The sequence below is a fragment of the Schistocerca gregaria genome, chromosome 1 (assembly GCF_023897955.1).
Source record: "Schistocerca gregaria isolate iqSchGreg1 chromosome 1, iqSchGreg1.2, whole genome shotgun sequence".
NCBI lineage: Eukaryota > Metazoa > Arthropoda > Insecta > Orthoptera > Acrididae > Schistocerca > Schistocerca gregaria.
In genome coordinates this window covers 455688592-455711215 of record NC_064920.1, presented here as the reverse complement: position 1 = coordinate 455711215, position 22624 = coordinate 455688592, and the positions used below count along the sequence as shown (strand labels likewise).

Below are 22624 nucleotides of genomic sequence, written 5' to 3'. Positions count from 1 at the left end.
AGGTATTCTACGGTTATTATATTATAGTGTGCGCGTTAAAATTATATGCTGTTCCAAAGCACACACGTCGAGGATCCCTCGAAAAAGTGTTGTTTTTGTTTCTATTTGCTATAATAAACTGACCGAAAAATCGTATCGAAGGTTAAAGGGTATTAGTAATTCGTGCTTTTTTGCATTATAACTTGCGTGCTACGAACTTGTATCAGAACTGATTGTTATAATTAAAGGTCAAGTAATGACATTGAATTTTTGTCGCAGACAGCAAAGGACTTGGAAGAGCAACTGAGCGGAATGGGCACTGTGTTCAAAAGAGAATATAAGATGAATCTCAACAAAAGCAAAACAAGAGCAGTGGAGTGTAGTTTTTAAATCAGACGGTGATGAAGCAACTAGATTAGGAACGAGACACTAAAAGTAGTTGGTGACTTGTTAATTGGGTAGTAAAATGACTGACGATGGACAAAGTAGAGAAGATATAAAATTTAGAGTTGCAACGGCAACAAAAAGTCTCTGAAGAAGGGAACTTTGTTAACATTGAACATAGATTTAAGTGTTAGGAAGTCGTTTCTCAAAGTATTGATATGGAGCGCAGTCTTGCATGGAACTGAAACGTTGACGGTAAACAGTTCAGACAAGAAGAGAGTAAAAGCTTTTCAATTGTGGTACTACAGAAGAATGCTGAAGATTAGATGGGTAGATCATATAACTAATGAGGAGGTAATGAACAGAATTGAGGATAAAAGAAATTCGTGGCCCAAATTGACTAAAAGAAGGGATTGGTTGACACATTCTAAGACAACAAAGGATTACCAATTTCGTACTGGAGGGGAGTGTTGGGGGTAAAAATCATGGAGGAAGACCAACATACGAATACAGTAAGCAGGATCAAAAAGATGTTGGTTGCAATACTTATTTGGAGATGAAGCGGCTTGTACAGCGTAGAGTAGTAACATGGAGAGTTGCTACAAACAACTCTTTGTACTGAAGGCCACAACAACAACATCACAAATCAGCAGTTAAAGCATTTTGGGTATAGTAATAACAAAGACAGAAATTGATATAACAACCCTCAACTTCAATATAACGTATATAGACACCGGCTGGGCACTGGTTTGCCGCCGGTTCGCTTTCTGCAAATATTTTATATTCAGTTCCATATTTTCTGAATGACTCTGGAGCTTTCTTATTAATTTGATAAAAGTATGTCCTTCAATGACGTAGTGGAAATCAGGGTAAAGGCATGGATATTTTTAGGAAAGTAAACATTGTGGACTGGAGCAGTTGCGCACAGTGCATATGCAGTAGCTTGAGATCCAGTACACCGACGAATGCAGTCAAATGGTATTTTGGACATCAGTAGTGCAGTATATAACAAGACATCAATGTTTCAGCTGTAGAGGGTGCAACTCATTATAAATGCAGTCGGCTCTGTGTGATGTTAGAGTGCGCGTATATGCCTTTGCTGCAGGTAGAAAACAGACACCATTAGTGATAATGCTTGTTATGTACATAAACTACGATTGTGACAGTGCCACACGGAAAACAGTTTATCATGAGATGAAAAAGCAAAAATGGATGCGTTCAAGGAAATGGAACTGTCCAATCGTCAAATCGCCAGGAAGTTGAACCGTTCAAGGACATTGATTCATAATTTAGTTAGATTGGGCGCAGGATATGGACGGAACGGAAAATATGGGCAACGTAGATCATTAGCTGAGGCATCAAAAATTTTAATTTTTGCCCAAAGCAAGGGCCAGAAACCGTCGTTCTTCTCAACGTGTTGCTGATTTACAGTCGCCAGTAACTGCTCGACGTGTACGACAAAATTTGTCAAATGACAAACAACTTGCATTCAAGAAACGACTGCAGAGATCTGCTCTAATAACCAAACCTGAACAGGCCACATTGAAACTTCAGAATGGGATAAAGTGATCTTCAGTAACGAAACGTAATTTGATTTAGATGGGCTGGATGGATTTCAATGTTATCGGCGTTATCTAAGGACAGAGCAGCCGGTAAGAATGAGCAGAAATTTGGGTGGTGGAAGTGTTATGATTTAGGAACCCTTGTGCACTAAAAGATAAGTCACACACTGCTTGGCGGAACATTAGAATGAACATGTGCGCTGAGATGCTAGAGACAGAATTGACTATACTATGGTACGAAAGTCGAATGTTTCAAAAAGATAGTGCACCTGTGCATGATTGCGTTACAACCAAAATACGGTTTGAAGATAAAGATATCGCTTTCTTGCCCTGGATTGCTCGAAGCCCGGATTTGAAACCCATGGAAAACGTTTGGAGAATAATTGCAAGGCGTGTTTATCGCGTAGAAGGCAATTTGAGGACGCATGTGAGCTGAAAAGAGCGATACGAGGAGAGTAGCCGAAAATTTCATTGGAAGAACTACAAACCTTAACAAAACAAAGCCAAAGAGAATTTTTGAGGTAATTAGGAAGAACGGAGGTTGTCCAAAATACTAAGTATGTAATAACACAACAGGAGACTGAGTGCCTTTATACCATTTTCTATCCAAAAAATGCAAACGCTTTATTTTGTTGCTGGTGACGGAAGAAAATATGTAAATCTCTCATGATTTTTATGTCTTATATGCATCCACTATTTTGATAATAAATTCGATCCATGTATGTTGCAGATATTGACTATATCTTTCGTATCAACCCTGTCTTTATAGCGAATCAATGTTGCATATGAAAAAGAGCGCTCTCCGTTCAAGAGAGTGGGTTCGAGCTTGTAAACGAGCGTATTTAAAAAATTAAAACGCATTACGACAGAGCTTATGACTCCATACGAACACTATAAATATGCATAACATGCTTCATGGTGAACGGTGTAGCCGACAACTGCAGATGGCGAGCGCTGCTTTCGCAGATCACGTTGGTGACAAAGTTCCGTATGCCGTACCATCTCTTGTCTGAGTGTACACTGCACTGGAAGCCACCGTTGGTGTGTGCTTCACGGTGAGAAACACGTCCCTTGTGAGGGAACGATATGCCGAAGCCTGTAGTATATATGCCTGGGTACCTCTTTCGGTACGGTGCTTGGAGCGTTGCAAGTACGCTTTACCGGGATAGTTGACGTTTGTCTTCAAGCATCTGCCAGTTCAGGTTTTTCGTGTCGCTCTCTCGTAAGTCAAACAAACATGGGAGCATTCGTGCTTTCCTTCTTAGTATATGATCAGTATCCCCGGTTAGTCTTATTTAGTATGAGCCTAACAGTGGATGGATTGCACGAGTTTTTTGTAAACAATCTACTTTGTAGTCTGATTCTATTTTCCCAGAATTCTCTCAGTCAACCGAAGTTTGCTAGCTGCTTTACGTTGTACTGGGCCTATGTGATCATTCCATTCCATATTCTAAAAATTGCTACACCCAGATATTTGGATGAGATGAATGACAAGTTTTATTTTTCGAACATTTGAAGCAATCTGACAATATCTGCACAATTTTGAAATCTTTTTAATATCTAACCAAATATTCTGGAGTATTTTTCAGATAGCACTTCGTCATAGATACCGGTATTTTCCAGGGACGAAAACCTGTCTCGTCACACTTCGCTGGGGGATACCTGAAACTACTTCAACATTTGTCGGTGACTCTCCATCCAGGATAACACCTTGCGTCCTCCCTGCCATGAAATACTGAATGATGTTGATGTGGTATTGAGTCAAAAGATACTTCTTTAATTTACACAGATTGACCTTAACTTTTAGGGTAAAAATTGTGCAGACGGTACTGCATCTTGAATGGGGAACACATGTGATACACGTGTTCGTAAACAACTGCCGGCTGCAGTGACACTGGTGGCGCAACCTTGAAAAACAATACAAGTCGTCCTTGATGTGTCCATGATGGAGATTACATTTGATGATGATAGTCGAAAATGGAGAGACACTCTTTACAGGGACTTGTAAACACTGATTTAATGTTTTGATCTGATAGAAACGGTTTGTGAAAGCCTGTAAGTGTGAAACCATGGGTTTGTTTATAAATAACTTTTATGCTACCAGTAACGATTTTATTTTATTTATATTTCGCACGACGCATTTCTGGAAATGATTCCCATTTTTAAATGCGTTTTTCTCTATGTACTATGCCATTTTTTGAGATGTTTTTAATGAATGAGATTCTGCATTATTCTGTTGTCTGTAAGTTGTGCATAAACATCACACACAATTGCCTGTGAGCAGTATACATCGAGAGTTACAAACATACATAAACAAAATGTTACCTACCACGTAAATCCGTTGAAAATTTCAGATATCCGAAGACTATCAAACATGTGTAAAGTTTCATTCTTCCTCACCAGAGCTTTCGTCATCGTCGGTGACATTTCTGTGCTCTAGAGGTGCTAACATAATTCTCGACAATGTTGTCGTTCACGAGTTTTCTGACAATATAGGTATTATCCGACTGCAGGCTTACAACTCGGACGAAATTGCGGTACCCGTTTAATTTATTCATCCATGGAAGTGGTTGCTGATTTACTAGAGATGTCTTTTGATACAATTGGTTCCAGAGATATTGCGAAAATTTCATTTGCTGACCACAACATGGAAGAAAAAGAGAAATTCCCAGTAGCAATAGCAGGTAAGTGAGGATGGTTGTTTCCAGTTACAAGAAGACCACTACTAAGAAATCGACTGCCTAGTTTAATTTCCATGTAAACGAAAACATTACGACGGGACCTGCATGTATAAACAAAACATTAATGGTGGAACTCCTTTCTTCAGATCTTCTGAATAATGGTTGAATACAGAAAAGATGATTCCAGCACGTAATGCGGTAGGAAGAGCATACTTTTACTCTTTTCCTTGTGAGAAGTGTTTAGACATGAAGAACGCTATTGAAGAGAGTAAAAACTGTGAAGTAAGGTGTACGAGGTTCTTTGACGGTTTTGACTGGTCAAGTGAGTCTGTCTCTCTCTCTTTTTAGCATAAGGTAGACTAACATAGTTCTTCTGACTTACAGTTGCCGCAGTAGGTCTTTTTGCACTGTTGTGGTTTGTTTGAGAAGGAACTGGAAGGGTTTCTTTAAGAGAAATTTTATCTAGGACCATATCCTTTAGGAAGTATAGTATTACTTTTCATTGATCACTACTGTGGATTTACATGCATAGATCCTCTGAATGATTCAGGCTAATTCCAAATGAAAAGCAAAAAACTGTATATTTTCTACAGTATTAATTTATTTCGTTACCGGGTTTCGGCGTACAAGGCCATTATTGGACTTCTAACAGACAACTGAAAAGAGCAACACAGCAAAAGATATTACACATGAAGAGTGAGGTACAAATACAAAGTAAATGTCATTTATGTCGTATTGCTCACCAGTATTGTATCCTCTTTGACGACGATATTAAGCTCAGATGATGGCTCTGTAAGCCGAAAAACTGTTAACGAAGTAAATTAATATTGTAGAACATCGGAAATTTCGGGCTTTTCATGTATAATTATGAAGATTTTCGATCAAGAACATTGTCTGGGGTGATGAATTATCTGTAATAATCAGGTGCCAATCTGTGGTACCTTGTATTGCTACTGGAAAACTGCATCTCATGTAAAAGTATTTCGGGTGGCATGGTGATCTCTTCTGCCTCATTGGATGAATGAAATGAAAGTTAAGAGCTCGAAGCCTTGTCTACTTCGAGGTCATTAGAGACAGGCGGTAGTTCGGATTGGAAAAATATGGGAAGGACGTGTCTATAACCTCCTCGGTGAATAATCACAGCATTCACAAGCTGTGTTGCAAGGATACCAAGCACAAGATAAACCAGAATGATCCGACGGGGATTTGAACCCGGCACCTCCCAAATCAGAGCCCAGTGTTTTAATCACTTCACCACTTCGTTCGGTTTACGGTTTGTGACCACACAATTGTAAAGTGTTGATCAGAACAAGAAAGGAAAACTTGTGCCTTACTCTAGCTGAGATTGGTTCCTATGTCTGTAGTGAACCGTACAAATGGCACGCGGTAAAACATGGTATTTACGAATTAAATTAAAAAATTAATAATAAGGCATAACAGTAGTAGGTGTTCTAAAGAAATTATTCACGAAGGTACTTTTTGAGTATTTAAGGTATTCTCAAGTAAAGAGCAGCTAACCTCCAGGAGGATTTTTGTAATATCATTTATAATAATGAAAATTTATTTTATAAACATCTCAGTTACTAGTTTTCCTGTCGTGTCTAAGCATATGTCCAACATAAGGCTGAAGGAGACACTAATTAATTTCCTTGACATGCGGTCCTGAAACTTAAGAGTTATTTCCACGAAACTTTAATAAGTGGAATTAGAATAATATTCGAAAGGACGGAACATTGTGGGGCAACACCCCGACAGAAAACTAGCTTGGTTTGGAGAAGAGAATAGACCGTGGTCTTTCAAAGGACCATATTGGCATTTTGTCTTAATCTATTTGAGGACATCCGGAAGAATGGGGACGTGAACAGCCGTCCACCCAAATACTAGTTCAGTTGCTTACTCCAGCGCCACCTCGCTCGGTAATAATATCCAGTAATGTTGAGAAAACTAAGATTATTGTCTACAGTTGCCTTACCGCCGTGCTGTTGTGGGCAGAGACATAAATGTGCTTATGACATGTACAATACGAAATTGAGAAGACTGCGGTTCGAATCCCACACTCATCACTGTTTTCCTGTACCGTTGTTTTTCTATCTCAGACAAGGAACAGTTAAATGGTTCCACACTAAAGAGATTACAGTCCAGTACCGGTCATGTGTAATTGCCTATTCTTTTTTAGTGAACTTGACAGCTTATTCAACCTTGAAGAAATGAATAATTAAAAAAAACCTCCGATTGGTTGCGACACAATTTCTTTCTAGTCATCTTCAAGACAACGTAATAATTTTTAACTTCTCTCACTCGCCTCAGCTCCCCACGTCAGCCCCCACATCACCTGAAAGAATGCTTTCTTGCAGCTGCGTTCTAGACTGCAAACATTACTCGTAGAGGAATGTGTACTGAAGCGCCAAAGAACTGGTATAGACATGCGTATTCAAATACAGAGATACGTAGAACACCGCGCTGTGGTCGGCAATGCGCCTATATAACACAAGTGTCTGGCGCAGTTGTTAGACCGGGTACTGCTGCTACAATGGCAGGTTATCAAGATTTAAATGAGTCTGGACGTGGTGTTATAGTCGGTGCACTAGCGGTAGGACACAACATCTCTGAAGTAGCGATAAAATGGGGATTTTCCCGCACGACCATTTCACGAGTGTTCCGTAAATATCAAGAACCCGGTAAAACAGCAAATCTCCGACATCGTTGCGTCCCGAAAAAGATCCTGCAAGTACGGGACCAACGACCACTAAATAGAATCGTTCAACGTGACAGAAGTGCAACATTTCCACAAATTTCTGCAGATTTCAGTGCTGGTCCATTAACATGTGTCAGCGTGAGAACCATTCAACGAAACATCACCGATATGGGCTTCCGCAGCCGAAGGCCCACTCGTGTACCCGTGATAATAGCACGACACAAAGCTGCCTCGCATGGGCCCGTCAACACCGACATTGGACTGTTGATGACTGGAAACATTCTGCCTGGTCGGACGAGTCTCGTTTCAAACTGTATCGAGCGGATGGATGTGTACGGTTATGGAGCCAACCTCATGAATCCATGGACCCTGCATGACAGCAGAGGACTGTTCTAGCTGGTGGAAGCTCTGTAATGGTGTGGGGCATATGCAGTTGGAGTTCTATTGGACACCTGATACGTCTAGATACGACTCCGACAGGTGAACGTACGTAAGCATCCACGTATGATCACCTGCATCTAGTTATGTCCGACAGACTCGCACAATTCCAGCAGGACAATGTTACACCCCACACGTCCAGAATATCTATAGAGTGGCTCCAGGAGCACTCTTCTGGGTTTAAACTCACTTCCGCTGGCCACCAGACTCCTATACATGAACATTGTTGAGCACATCTGGGATGCCTTTCAATGTGCTGTTCAGAAGAGAGCTCCGCCCCCTCGTACTCTTACGGATTTATGGACAGCCCAGCACGGTTCATGGTGTCAATTCCCTCCAACAGTACTTCAGACATCAGTCGAGTCCCTGCCACGTCGTGGTGCGGCATTTCTGCATGCTCGGATGGCACTACACGATATTAGGCAGGTGCACATGTTTTTTTCGCTCTTCAGCGTATTTAATTCAGTATCTAATTAATAGTTTAATCAGTACATTGTGGCATTAGTTTCTTGTAACTGAGAAAGTAGTTCCTAACCAGCACTGAAAGTCCATTCGTCAATAAATAAATACTTTAGGTAAGTTGGAGCATTAAGCTGCAAACCGCTGCCTTCTACCTATGACCATTTCTGAAATACACACATCCAAAAATGTTTGCGTCACCCCGGTTCCAGAACTCCTGAAAATAGACGTTGACTGTGGATACTGTATAACAGACACAGTCCCTCTGACTGTTCAGAGATGTCACTAAACCCGCCCAAAGATGTAAACTACTGTGCATGAGTAGCGCCTATTAGACGAGGGGGTCCGACAGCCGATCACTTCCAGTCATTCGACCAGGAAGGAGGTACACGGCTCGTGTTGTCTGTAATTCAACCATGGCTAGACGGTCAATACCGCGGTTCGATCGCGTCCGCATTGTTACTTTGTGCCAGGAAGGGCTCTCAACAAGGGACGTGTCCAGGAACCAAAGCGATGTTGTTCGGACATGGAGGAGATACAGAGAGACCGGAACTGGTCGATGAAACTGGTCGATAGCATGCCTCGCTCAGGTCGCCCAAGGGCTACTACTGCAGTGGATGACCGCTCAGGACTGGCATCACGTTCTCTTCACCGATGAGTGTCGCATACGTCTTCACGTTGGCAACCCGGTGAGGCTGAACGCCTTAGACACATTGTCCAGCGAGTGCAGCAAGGTGGAGGTTCCCTGCTCTTTTGGGGTGGCATTATGTGGGGCCGACGTACGCCGCTGGCGGTCATGGAAGGCGCCGTAACAGCTATACGATACGTGAATGCTATCCTCTGACAGATAGTGCAACCATATCGGCAGCATATTGGCGAGGCATTCGTCTTCATGGACGACAATTCGCGTCTTCATCGCGCACATCTTGTGAATGACTTCCTTCAGGATAACGACATCGCTCGACTAGAGTGGCCATCATGTTCTCCAGACATGATCCATAACGAACATGCCTGGGATAGATTGAAAAGGGCTTTCATGGACGACCCACCAACCACTCTGAGGGATCTACGCCAAATCGCCGTGTGACAATCTGGACCAGCAGTGCCTTGATGAACTTGTGGATAGTATGCCACGACGAATACAAGCATGCATCAATGCAAGAGGACGTCCTAATGGGTGTTAGAGGTACTGGTGTGTACAGCAACCTGGACCACCACCTTTGAAGGTCTCCCTGAATGGTGGTACAACGTGCAATGTGTGGTTTTCATAAGCAATAAAAAGGGCGGAAATGATGTTTCTGTTGATCTCTATTCCAATTTTCTGTACAGGTACCGGAAGTCTCGGAACCGAGCTGATGCAAAACTTTTATTTGATGTGCGTATATGTGATATCAATTGCAAAAATAATTTTGGAACACTCTATAGCCACGGAACACGTTACGAAAGTCAAGAAAAACAATTATACGCAGTATTCACTCTACGATAATGTATAAAACTTCAATAGTTATTTGAGTAAGTGAACGGAGCTTGTACGTTTTAAATTGAAGAAGCTAGAATGTTTGAACTAGGGCATACGTCATCGACGCAGCACACTCGAATAGTTTGTGTACAAAGAATTGGAGGCTGAAACATCGTAAATGTACCGTCTGTCAGAAGTAGTGACATTACTTGCTTTGCTTCACATTGACAGACATGTCCATCTGATGTAAACGGGGCGTATCCTCACTCTGTTGAAATTAGGAGATTTCGGAAGAACTACATGATACGATGCCTAGTTGATTTGTGCGCTCTGAAGCCGACTAGTTATGGCCGTCACCTGCCTACTTGTTAGTACCACGTACAGTAAGGTCGGGAACTTCAAATCATATTGCCAATATGTGCACCTGTGTCGGACATCTTCGTTCACCATGAAGTTTGACATGGATGAAAACTATCCTGTACTTATTTCTGGGATACTGATGTGTAATCGCGGCGCTTCCTCGTGTTTGTACAATTAGATGTGTGTTGAAGTAGCATTTTGTGTGAAGCGACGTCAGTTAGAAAACCCGTGGAATAAATGAAATTGTGATTCACATACTGATTACTGTGCTCAGATGTAGGTCACTTTACTAATTCCATGTCAGCCTTTATCTGTCTTAAAAGTCGAAGGAGGCATAACCCATGACACTGATTTTGTTGCCAGTGATAAGGATGTGCGCAGTAGGAAACTTGCTATCACAAGTCTATTTCTGTCGTTTTTATTAAAGAAAATGATTGAAGCTGCATTTTCTTTTTTTTTTTTTTTTTTTACGGAAGTAGGTTTAGTTGTCGGTGATTTCAATTTTGGGTTGGCACAATAAACCACGGAAATGTCAAGTCATGCATTAAAAGGATTACAGTTACGCACAAAATATCTCTCTTCTTTATTTAAACTTCTAAACATTCTACTTGCACCTGTGGATGAAACTGCCAATCGATTACGCGTCATCTCGTTAATAAATGAAAGAACAAGGATTTCTGGTCTTTTCAGGAATTTAATGACACTTCGTTTCATATGTATTCAGAAACTTAGGATGGCGTCGTGAATGACGAAATAAATGACAGTAAGAGGGAACGTAGGCCACTTTTTACAATTGTGATTCCTCATCAGCGCCAATAAATTCACGTTTTTGTAGTGTACGCTGCGCGTATGTGGACAGAGGTATTCCCTATTAATCCTGTTTCACATGATGCTGTCTCTTATGTACTGTGAAGATTCCTGGTGACTTTAACAACATGCCTTAACGTAGTTCATGCAGCCGAACTTTGTTTATCGCAGGTCATATTCGTGTTACACATCTTAAATTGAAACTCATCCCGTGCCTGCTTATCACCGAGTCATTGGTCGCGCTTCGCAACACACGAAATGATAATTGTTAGTCTGGCGAATTTTAGTCACAGTGCCAGCAGACTTAAGGAGGCAGTTGGTCTCTTTTTGTCGCAGTATACGACAATGCGTTTACTGGCATAGATTGCGTTTCATAAAATGTGTTTAACTGATAAATAGCGTCGTCAGTTGCTAAAAAAAGTTGTCTATTACACCCCAAACCCGGTTTCATCTTTTACATCGAACCCATTTTCTAGAGATATCAGAAACTTGCATTGTAAATGCATTCAAACTGTGTATATAATGATACGATGAATGTTTAAATCAGTCACATAACGGAAATGTAGGAATTTCGACCTGAAACAACTTCACGTTTACATATGTACGGTATACGTGTGGCGGAGAAAAAGTCAGAATGATTAAGAAAGTAAAAGTCGGGTAGATTTAAGAGTGGTCTGACCAAAAATACCGTAGGAGAAATGGGAGTGTCATGAGTATGAAACCTGTACATATTGATAAATTAAAAGTATTGGCGTGCTTTAACATTAAAATAATAGTAGTTCCTTTAATTCATCAAAATGTACAGCTTTTATAATCATGACACGTCCATGTTTTTCTACTACATTGTTGGGCAAATCACTTTCAAATTCACGTAACTTCTATTTTCTTAATCATTCTGTCTTCTTCTTCACCACAATACCATGTACGACGTGTAAACTTAAAACCTTTTACATCGAAATTCCTACATTCCTGTTACGTAAATTATTTAAATATTCATTAAATCATTATATACAAAATTTAGTTGCTTTTGCAATGTCACTTTCAGACTCCACTAGAAAATGCCTTCAATAACAACCCTAAATCGCTCGTGGAGAGAAGCAAAGACTTTTACAGCAAATGGAGTGGTCATTCAGCAATTCAGTACATAGATGCAGAGCAACAGCGTTCTCCGGAAGTAAAGAAACTAATAAAATATGTTCAGTTACTTCTGTTCAACCAAATTAAAAAGCCAGCTATGCACTCTGACCGATAGGTGCTGGCAAACAGTAGCGGGACTAGAAATTCTTGATGGGCTTGCAGACGCCACGCCTCGTCTTCCCACCCCCTTATGAAACCCATTTCTAGCGACTACCAATCGAGACCTAGCCCCGACATGAAAATGACACACAGCAGGCGACGACGACTGAAGAACTGACCGCCGTGGCGCTGTTGTTAAAGCACTGGACGTAATAAAAGCGTCGTTTTCCACGGCTTCTCGAAATCGGTAGACGCGCATTGCAAGTTGGTTCCATTGGGAAGGGCACACACAAGTTGCTGCCCCGTCCCAGTACTATCCGCGGCTATTTACGAGATGACTGGCGGCAAATTGTTGTGATGTAAAGCAGGCTGTGTGTCCCGTCGCCACTTTGAGACATCATGGTATCAGTCACAAACAGGGGTCTGCAGTAGTGTAAGTAGTGGTCATTTGAGAATGGCCGCACAAAACCTCACTCTTTGTATCTTCTCCTTAGTCCTGAACTTCGCAGTCACACGACAGAATGATAATGTAGTCACCACTACAGTAGGGCCGTTACGGATCGCTTAGCGACAGCTATTCTGATAACGCAGTAATGAAACACGGTTACAAGTCAGAAGACGTCCGAGTGTAGCTTTCAAGGCCATGTCCTGCAAAAAGGCTTCTCTGTTATTCGCCAGCCAGTTCGTCTTCCTAAAATCTCTACCTACCTTGCACTGCCCTTCACCCTCATCCAGCAGCACCTGAAAAATGACTTAGAGACCATCAGTACAGATAAGAATATGGTAACTGGCAACAGTTGGCCTTTTTATCATGAAAACACCTCCCGGTAGCAAACTGGAACATTGTTAAGAAATTAATTCTTAGGATCGTTCATTTTAAATGTTAGTTTACTTCAGTGAATAACTCGAAATTTTGTTCATAATGATGTATTTTTGAACTTCTGGAAAAATCGTAATTCAGTTCCTCTCGCGTATTAAATCGGTTCACGTGTCTGTTATGGCAGGAATTCAGCTGACGTAGCATTCGCTAACCTTGGCTGTTATTTGTTGCGAAACGTCCAGCAGTTCACGTCGAACGGAAGCTATTGTTTTCGCGCTTGTCCCATGGCGTGCACTCGACGCTGTGGTTTTTGTTGTTGATACTAAGTTTTACACTCATGGATTATTGTAGCTTACTTGTTTATTGAGAGGCGGTATCCGTTTACAACTTTTATCGCGTACGTTTCGACACAAAATGTTTCTTCACTTTAATGCATTTTCATTCTGATTGGAAAAAAAATAATACAGAGTGCGCAGTTTATTCCCTTTATCGTCAGAGCAGAACTTCCGGCAACCTAGTGTAGTCTTTAAAACATAAAACATGTAACAGCAAATCCTGTTTGTTGAACATTAATACTCCAAACGACGTTCCACACTTGTTTTGTGCTATTGCAGTGGTTGTGCGAGAGATTATTTTGATATAGCGGCATGCATCGGGTGGCTGCCAGTCAGTACAGCACACTGTTAACGTTGTGTCCTCTGCTTGTACAACCGACCGAGGTGGAGCTAGTTGTTACGATACTGATTCGTATAGAACGTCGTTCAAATCAGCTTCAAGCCATCCGGGCTTAGGTATACAGCAGTTTTTCTGAATCACTATTGATCAGTGCCGAGATTCTTCTCACACAAGTCGTAGCGATTTCTCTTCCCACCCTCGGTTAACTTAATTAGTATTCCGTCTTTGATTACATCAGTGCCGTCGTTTACTGCGTTCATAGAGTATTCCGGGTAAATACCAGGTGATCAAAAAGTCAGTATAAATTTGAAAACTTAATAAACCACGCAATAATGTAGATAGAGAGGTACAAATTGACGCACATGCTTGGAATGACATGGAGTTTTATTAGAACCGAAATAAGCAAACGAAAAACACTCCGTATTTCTAGACGCCTGAAAGATCTCTTGCGCGCGTCGTTTGGTGATGATCGCGTGCTCAGCCGCCACTTTCGTCATGCTTGGTCTCCCAGGTCCCCAGACCTCAGTCCGTGCGATTATTGGCTTTGGTGTTACCTGAAGTCGCAAGTGTATCGTGATCGACCGACATCTCGAGGGATGCTGAAAGACAATATCCGACGCCAATGCCTCACCATAACTCCGGACATGCTTTACAGTGCTGTTCACAACATTATTCCTCGACTACAGCTATTGTTGAGGAATGATGGTGGACATATTGAGCATTTCCTGTAAAGAACATCATCTTTGCTTTGTCTTCCTCTGTTATGCTTACCATTCTGATCAGATGAAGCGCCATCTGTCGCACATTTTTTGAACTTTTGTATTTCTTTGGTTCTAATAAAACCCCATGTCATTCCAAGCATGTGTGTCAATTTGTACCTCTCTATCTACATTATTCCTTAATTTCCTCAGTTTTAAAATTTATACTGACTTTATAGTCACCCGGTATATGTACCATAGGGGAACGCGAACTTCTTTTAGCCAATAGAGGCACTAGGACTTCTTTCGTTTCATATCCTTGCTGTCTGTTGTGAAACGAATAGAAAACGGTGAAGCATAGTGTGTCATTCGATCGCGCGACGACTCGCTTTCCAGGCACACAGTTTGCCGCTAGATCACAAGGCCTAAACATACACTCCCTCGAACAACAAGCGGGAGTCCCTATGCTAACTCCACGTCCTCGCGTGAATTTCTGTTGGCTTTTCAGTCTCTCAGTTCACCAACGGCCGCTCATTTGTGTGCTATTTGCAAAGGGGCGAGCGTTTCGTAATTTTCCGCATACGGCATATAACAGTCGTACACAGGGTGTTTCCATAAGAGCGTGCAAAAATGTAACAGGACATAGAGAATGCTCCACTGAACAATTTGAGGTAAGCAACCAGGGGTCGGAGAAGCCAGCTTAAGGAGATATGGAAGTAAACTAGTCTACCGCTTTGTCTTGCATTACTGTTTCCCAGTTTATTTACAAATAATATGTGTACAAGTTTACATGTACTGTGCTGTTTATGTACATGTACATTCTTTATTTTCTTCCACGAATCAAGGAGCACGCGCTCCTGATCACCAGGAAGTTATGATGCAGGTTTTATTTTCTTTACGTGTTCATAACGTGGCTTTGTTGCATTTATATCGTCCCATGACAGAACGTGCTATGAATCAACGACAGACGCATTAATTACTTAGTGCTATTCGGAGACGTACAGTACAATACGATGGAGCAGTATCAGTACAGTATTTCCTGGTCGCTGGGTTGGAAGGAGAGGTCCTATTCCATGGCCTTTATTCTTGGTGTTATTATGGTGGGTGCTTCCGTAAGCAAGAGATACGGAGTGTTTGGCGTTTGAAGAGGCACTGTATCGAAGATTTATACAGCATACATCATACACTAAGTCACAACGCGGACGGAAGTGTGTGGTGAGTAATCGTAACGGACAGTCATTGAAGACGATTGTTACGAAAAATTATTGGACGACACCTGGAAAAGTCGCTGCAGAACTGAATGTCGCACTCGCGCGAACCCTGTTAGTGCCAAAACAGCACGAGAGGAGCACCATAAGCAGGGAACTGCAGAGTGAGCTGGAATTCCAAAACCACTTGCCAGTGGTGCTGGATACGGAACAGTGGAAGGAAGTTAGTTTCACACTATTTGCAACTTATTGGCTGAGTTTACGTCCCAACAGGGAAACATGGCGTGGGTTCGCAGATGATTAGGGCAGCCGTATCGTGGCATTCCACGAGCCCCATGGTTGCTCTGCAAGGTCGCATTACTGCCAGGGATTGTGTGGCTATTTTGGCAGATCACGTCCATGCCATGGTAAGATGTTTGTTCTCCATAGATGATGCTGTGTTCCAAGACGACAGGGCCCCTGTTCAAACAGCTCGCATTATGCAGGACTGGCTTTGTGATGAATTGTCGTCTCACCAGTGGCCACCCAGTCACCGGATCTCAATATTATTGAGCCTTTGTAACATACTTTCGATAGAAGGGTGCGTGACCTCTGTCCATCTCCGAGATCGTTATCTGAACTTGTACTATGATGCAGGAAAAATGGTATAAGATTTCCTTGAAAACCTTAGAGGCCTTTTATTTGTGCACTCCTAGACGACAGAAACGGTTTTCTCTCACCATATCAGGCATGGTAATGTGCTGCATTTGTGGCGTTTCCATTTTCTCTCCAAGCCATGTACCATTATTTGCAATAGTGTACAGGCTTTGCTAGAACAGTACAAAAATTATTTCGTATGTAAACTTTAATTTTAGTGGAGCTGAGGTGGTTTCCATTGGTTTGTGTATTGCTAGGAATGTTTTGTGAGGGACGGGTCATGCAAATAACAGTGTACTATAGCTAGCACGAAATTTTCTCTAGATTTGCACGTGTGTCATGTAGCTGTCAAAATTTTGCAAGTGTATTGTTCTTGACACGGAAAAGGTTACGCTCTTTGAGTTCAGTAATTATATGTAGAGGTTTTATTAGTTAGTGCTTCAAAGTTGTCCAAAATTTTACGGTTTCAGTAAAATGGGCGGTTACAGGTTGATTGAAGTGTAAGTCTTGGAAAAAGATTGCGACATTCGCAATAAACCAAAGGAGAACTAAATTCATTTCCATCTTAATTCTGTACAGTATTGCGGCAAAGGAATCCCCGATTCGATTGACAAAGTTTCATTTCAGATCAGTAACAAACGTACGTGTCTTCAGATGAGGGAAGCTTCTGTTCCTGTTTGTAAGAAATATTATATGGATGAAAGGTGTCCTTTCACAGCAGCTTCTTAATACTCCTGCGGAACATTTAGTAGTGAACATTATTAACGTAAAGAACGGTTGTTGTTGTTGTGATATCCGGCCAGAAGATTGGTTTGATGCAGTTCTCCATGCCACTCTACAGTGCGCGCGCCTCTTCGTCCCTAGTATCTCCTGCAGCCTGCATCCTTCTTAGTCTGCTTACTTCTTCTAGCCAAGTTGTGCCACAAATTTATTTTCTCCCCAATTCTATTCAGTATCACCTCACTAGTAACGTGATCGACCCAGCTTATCTCCAGCATTCTTCTGTAGCAACACGTTTCAAAAGATTTTATTCTTTACTTCAAAAATTGTACATAAAAGTTGAATTTACTCAAGTAATTGCGTCTGTTATTTATTCGGAATCACATACCAGAGTACTGTGTTGTGTAACTGCGGCCATTGTTTTAAACGGCTATATGTTGGAGATAGGGAGAATGGGGAAGGGGAAATGGACTGAGACTGATTCGGGAAAGGGAAAGGGAGCAGGTAGGTGGTGGTAGGGATGTCATGAGTTCAACAAGAAAGGTCGCGCTAAAATTATAGAACGTATAATTATGTAAAAATTACCGTTGAACACTAATAGCCTAGAACAATTGGTATGTAAAATGCGTACGACATAAAATAATGAAATTATAAAATGGAGTTAAGCGGGATTGAAAATAGGGCAAAGAGGGCAAGGCAGGGTGGTGGTGGCGGAGGAGGTATAGGGGCAGGAATACTCAGGTTTCACAAGAAAGGTTGTTAAACTAAAATTGATAAACGTAAATTATATAAAAAAGTGCGGGTTAAGAGACCAGAATGGTATAAAAGAGTAGATTATAGAAGTGGAAATAAAGAAGCGAAAACTGAATTAGTATCTGAAGATATTTAAAACGCGCACCTTTGAAAGTATAAAGTCTAAGTTTTCCGTCTCAAACCCTAAAAATAAAATTGTATAGTTCTATTTCGTTAAAATTTTAGAAGTATTGGCCTACAACAATGGATGTATAATTTATAGAGACATAAAGATCGTAAAATTAAGGAAGTGAGGTTATTTTTAGGGCTAGAACTGCGCAAAGTGTTATTAAATATAATGAATTTTTAATAACTGAAAGTATAAAACAGTAAAAATATAAAGCAATAATTTATAAAAGTAAAACTACGTGCAGCAACTAAAGTTATACGGGAGGGGGTGTGTATTTGCTTCTGCTTGGTGGCGTTGAACGGCGCGCAGCTTTGCAGTGTGTGCACGGAAGCCACTCTGCACGCCGGCCTGCTATTACGATGTATGAGCCAATGTGCTGCTGCTGTCTCTTCTCGGTGAGTGGGGCCGTTGATCACATGGGCGCTACGGCGAGATGGACGGCTGGAAGAGGCTTTCAAAGTTTCTAAAAATTCACTGTTAACGAAGTCGTTATGCCGATATGACGTGTTGTCAGGCTCTTGAAGACGGGGTGTGAAAAATCTCAATTTCTTCCAACTTGTCCGGTGGTGTTCCTTTTGTTCATTGAGCAGCACTTCCAAATGTGTATCAATAGTTCCAATAGCATGCTTCGATGTTAGAAGATGCTCACCAATCGCTGTTTTATTACTGTCAACTGAAGCCTCTCTAGGCGCTTCAGTCCGGAACCGCGCTGCTACTACGGTCGCAGGTTCGAATCCTGCCTCGGGCATGGATGTGTATCAGTCCTTAGGTTAGTTAGGTTTAAGTAGTTCTACGTCTGGGGGACTGATGACCTCAGATGTTAAGTCCCATAGTGCTCAGAGCCATTTGAACCATTTTAAGCGTCTCTTTGAAACGTATTTTAAACCTCCTGCCTGTGTGACATACGTTAACTTTTGGAGAATTTCCACACTTACATTTATACACACCTGCTGCTATGTATTTCGAGAATTTTCTATTCACATGGTCCCTCAGTCTGAAGCGAATAACGTCATTAGTTTTAAACCCAATAGGCAAATTAGTATTGCGAAAATGCCTAGCAATAATCTCTTAAACACGTCCTTTATAACTCATGGGCATGTACACGACTTTCTTGTCTCCCTGTTCACCTGTTAGCGTGCTGTCATTGATTTTCGCCGTTGTTCTCTTTTAATTTTATACAGTAACTTAGTTACTGTTGAGATTGGATGACCGTTGCTCACTGCAACTTGCTGTATTATAGCGATTTCTTTATTCCTCTCACGCTTGTTTGGTGGCAGTTTTAACAACCTGGATCGAAAATACTCTACTTCGATCCTTTCATGGTGCCAAGGCTTTGAGTCAATAATAATGTCTGCATAGGTCGATTTTCTGTACACGCTAAAACGGTGTTTACCCGCCTCGCCTGTAACCGTAATGTCGAGATAGTTGATAATTCCTTTATTTTAGTGCTCAACTTTAAACCTAATTTTTGGCTGAATAGCACTCTCATGCTCTCCGCTATGTCAACAATATCGCTTCGATCTCCTCTAACCAACAAAATAGCATCACTAAAACAGCGGTAATAGTAGAGAACTTTACTGGCTATTGCAATCTAGGCGCCGGCCGCGGTGGTCTCGCGGTTCTAGGCGCGCAGTCCGGAACCGTGCGACTGCTACGGTCGCAGGTTCGAATCCTGCCTCGGGCATGGATGTGTGTGATGTCTCTAGGTTAGTTAGGTTTAAATAGTTCTAAGTTCTAGAGGACTAATGACCACAGCAGTTGAGTCCCATAGTGCTCAGAGCCATTTGAACCTTTTTTTTTTTTTTTTTTTTTTTTTTTTTTTTTTTTTTTTTTTTTTTTTTTTGCAATCTAGGCCACCACTTCAGGTTGATGGTATATTTCACTGTTAAACATGAAACAGTTATAAGATGTCACTTCTAGAAGCTCCATTAATTCAACTTTTTCTAAATAACGATTATCGTAATTGTCTGAACAGTTTCTGAATATCTGAGGACGATTATGTCGACTAAGAGACTTAAATCTATATTCGATGCGTATCTTCTTCAGAAATTTTCTCACCATTCCCAGTCTATATCTTTTCTACTTCGGCCATCGGGTGTTTTGCAGCCCAGACAACGAAACTCATCTAATACTTTAAGTGTCTCGTTTTCGAATTAATTGCCTCAACATCAACTTATTTAATTCGACTACATTCCATTATCTTTGTTTTGTTTGTGTTATGTTCATCTTATATCCTCCTTTCAATACACTGTCCATTCCACTCAGCTACTCTTCGGTGTCTCTGGCAGAATTACAATGTCATTGTCAAATCTCAAAAAGTTTTTATTTCTTCTCCTTCAACTTTAATACCTACTTCAAATTTTTCTTTGGTTTCCTTTACTGCTTGCTCAATGTTCAGATAGACTAACGTGTGGGATAGTTCACAATCCTTTCCCAATCCCTTCTCAAGTACCGCTTCTCTTTCATGCTCCTCGAATATTATTACTGTCGACATGCTTCTGTACAAGTTGTAAATAACTTATCGCCCCCTGTGTCTTACTCCTGCTGCGTTTAGAATTTCATAGAGAGTATCCCAGTTACATTGTCAAAAGTTTCCTAGTTATGTAGAATAGAGTAGGGTAAGAAATATGACTAGATACTTGATGCAATGTGTTCGTTCTTAAACACCAAAATAATAATTTGCCCTACATTTATTAATGAACACTACTCACCAAAGCAAGATTAAGGTGAGAAGCATGACAATATCGGTGTACTTTTTTTTTTTTGATTCGTTAGAGCTGAATTTAAAAAAAACGAGAGTTCTGATTTAAGGACAGAAAATGCATTTAAAACATTTTAAGATATATATATATATAATTACGCCAGTTGAAGACGGGCGAAAGCTCGAAACGCATATTGATATAAATAAAAGAACGTAAAAAACGTGCCTGGTTATTGCAGTTCTTAAAATAGTATAATCCACGGAGATTAATAACCACTAAAATGGATAAATTAACGCATTTAAAGCAGATAAAGTAACTAAGTGTTAGTAAATAAAAAAAATCGTTTCAGTGTGTTTTATTTTAGATTTATTCTTGATTCGAATATGTTAGATTCAGAAGGCAAAGAACCTATAAGTAGCTAAAAGGGCGATAAAAGAACTTCACACATTATGCGAGGAAGCCTGCAGTAATAATGCAACGCTAAGTTTGATATCAAGGTTAGTTTCCGAGGCAGCAGAAGATCTTGACTTCATTCAGTTAAATGTAGATAAAAGTAAATAAATGTAAAAGCTCGTTTTACGCTGCATAGAACAACACTACAGAACAAGTTGTTTCTTCCATTGCCGTGTGTATTGATCTCCACTCATCACGTAGCAGGTAGACATCCGTGCCTAGTTCAGCTACAGATGGAAGTGGACTGATCTTCAGGATACCTGCCCGGAAGGTTCAATTTCAGATGCAATGTCTGTTTAGTAATTTAATTGCAGTTCGCTATAGCAGAAGAGCCGCCGGCATTGCCCAGGCAAGCGCCTGTGCCCCACTTTGCGTCGGAGGCGAGCGTCATGGTTGCGGCGTGGCTCATGGTAGGCAGTGAATCAACTTTTACTGCATCCTTGGCATTGTCACAGCGGCGGCCGTAGGTGCGCCGTAGACAGCGCCTAGACGCGGCTAGACGGGCAGTACAGTCGCTCTCCACACCACCACTGCTCTACGCACCACGATTTTTTACACTCGCGGTTGCGAAAATACGAAAAAAGATTTCGTATATCGATCCTCCGTGAGCCGAAGGACAAGTGTTACTCATAGCAAGGTTGCTGTTGTCGCACTAGAATACATTTGTGCTCTAACTTATTGCGCAATATGTAGCAATAGTGCGCACAAGGATGAATTCCCTCGAAGAAAACGATTATTGACACTTAGCACGGATTCAGAAAATACCGTTCTTGTGAAACACAACTAGCTCTTTATACTCATGAAGTAATGAGTGCTGTCGACAGAAAGCTTCCGATACCGTTTCTCACAACCAAACTGCGTGCCTGTGGAATATCGCCTCAGTTGTGCGACTGGATTCGTGACTTCCTGACAGAAAGGTCACAGTTCGTAGTAATAGATGAAAAGTCATCGAGTAAAACAGAAGTAATATCCGGCGTTCCCCAAGGACGTATTATAGGACCTCTATTGTTCCTGATATATATTAACGACATGGGGGACAATCTGAGTAGCCCTGTTAGATTGTTTGCAGATGATGCTGTCAGTAACGGTCTTGTAAAGTCATCAGATTACCAAAACGAATTGTAAAATGATTTGGATAAGGTATCTGTATGGTACGAAAAGTGGCAGGTTAACCTGAATAAAGAAAAGAGCGAAGTTATTGACATGAGTACTAAAAGAAATCCGGTAAATTTCGATTACGTGATAAGTCACACAAATCTGAAGCATGTAATTCAACTAAATACTTAGAGATTACAGTTACAAATAACCTAAATTGGAACGATCACATAGGTAATGTTATGGGTAGAGCAAATCAAAGACTGTGATTCATTGGCAGAATACTTAGAAGGTACAGCAGGTCTACTAAAGAGACTTCTTACACCACGCTTGTCCGCCCTGTTCTGGAGTATTGCTGTGTCGTGTGGGATCCGCATCAGGTGGGACTGACGGATGACATCGAAAAAGTACAAAGAAGGGTGGCTCGTTTTGTAGTGCCACAGACATAATTTAATTGGAGAGGAAATCATTAAAACAAAGGGGTTTCTCGTTGCAAAGGGATCTTCTCATGAAATTTCAATAACCTGTTTTCTCCTCCGACTGCGAAAACATTCTGTTTGCCCCCACCTACACAGGGACAAATGATCACTATAAAATAAGAGAAAACAGGGCTCGCACAGAAAAATTTAAGTGCT

General features: G+C 41.1%; 1 protein-coding gene across 4 annotated transcripts in view; it reads left to right on the top strand.

The window, feature by feature from the left end:
* Positions 1-22624, top strand: part of LOC126352328 (steroid hormone receptor ERR1) — a 361140-nt gene that overhangs the window by 10353 nt on the left and 328163 nt on the right. The gene's annotated exons all lie outside the window — the stretch shown is intronic.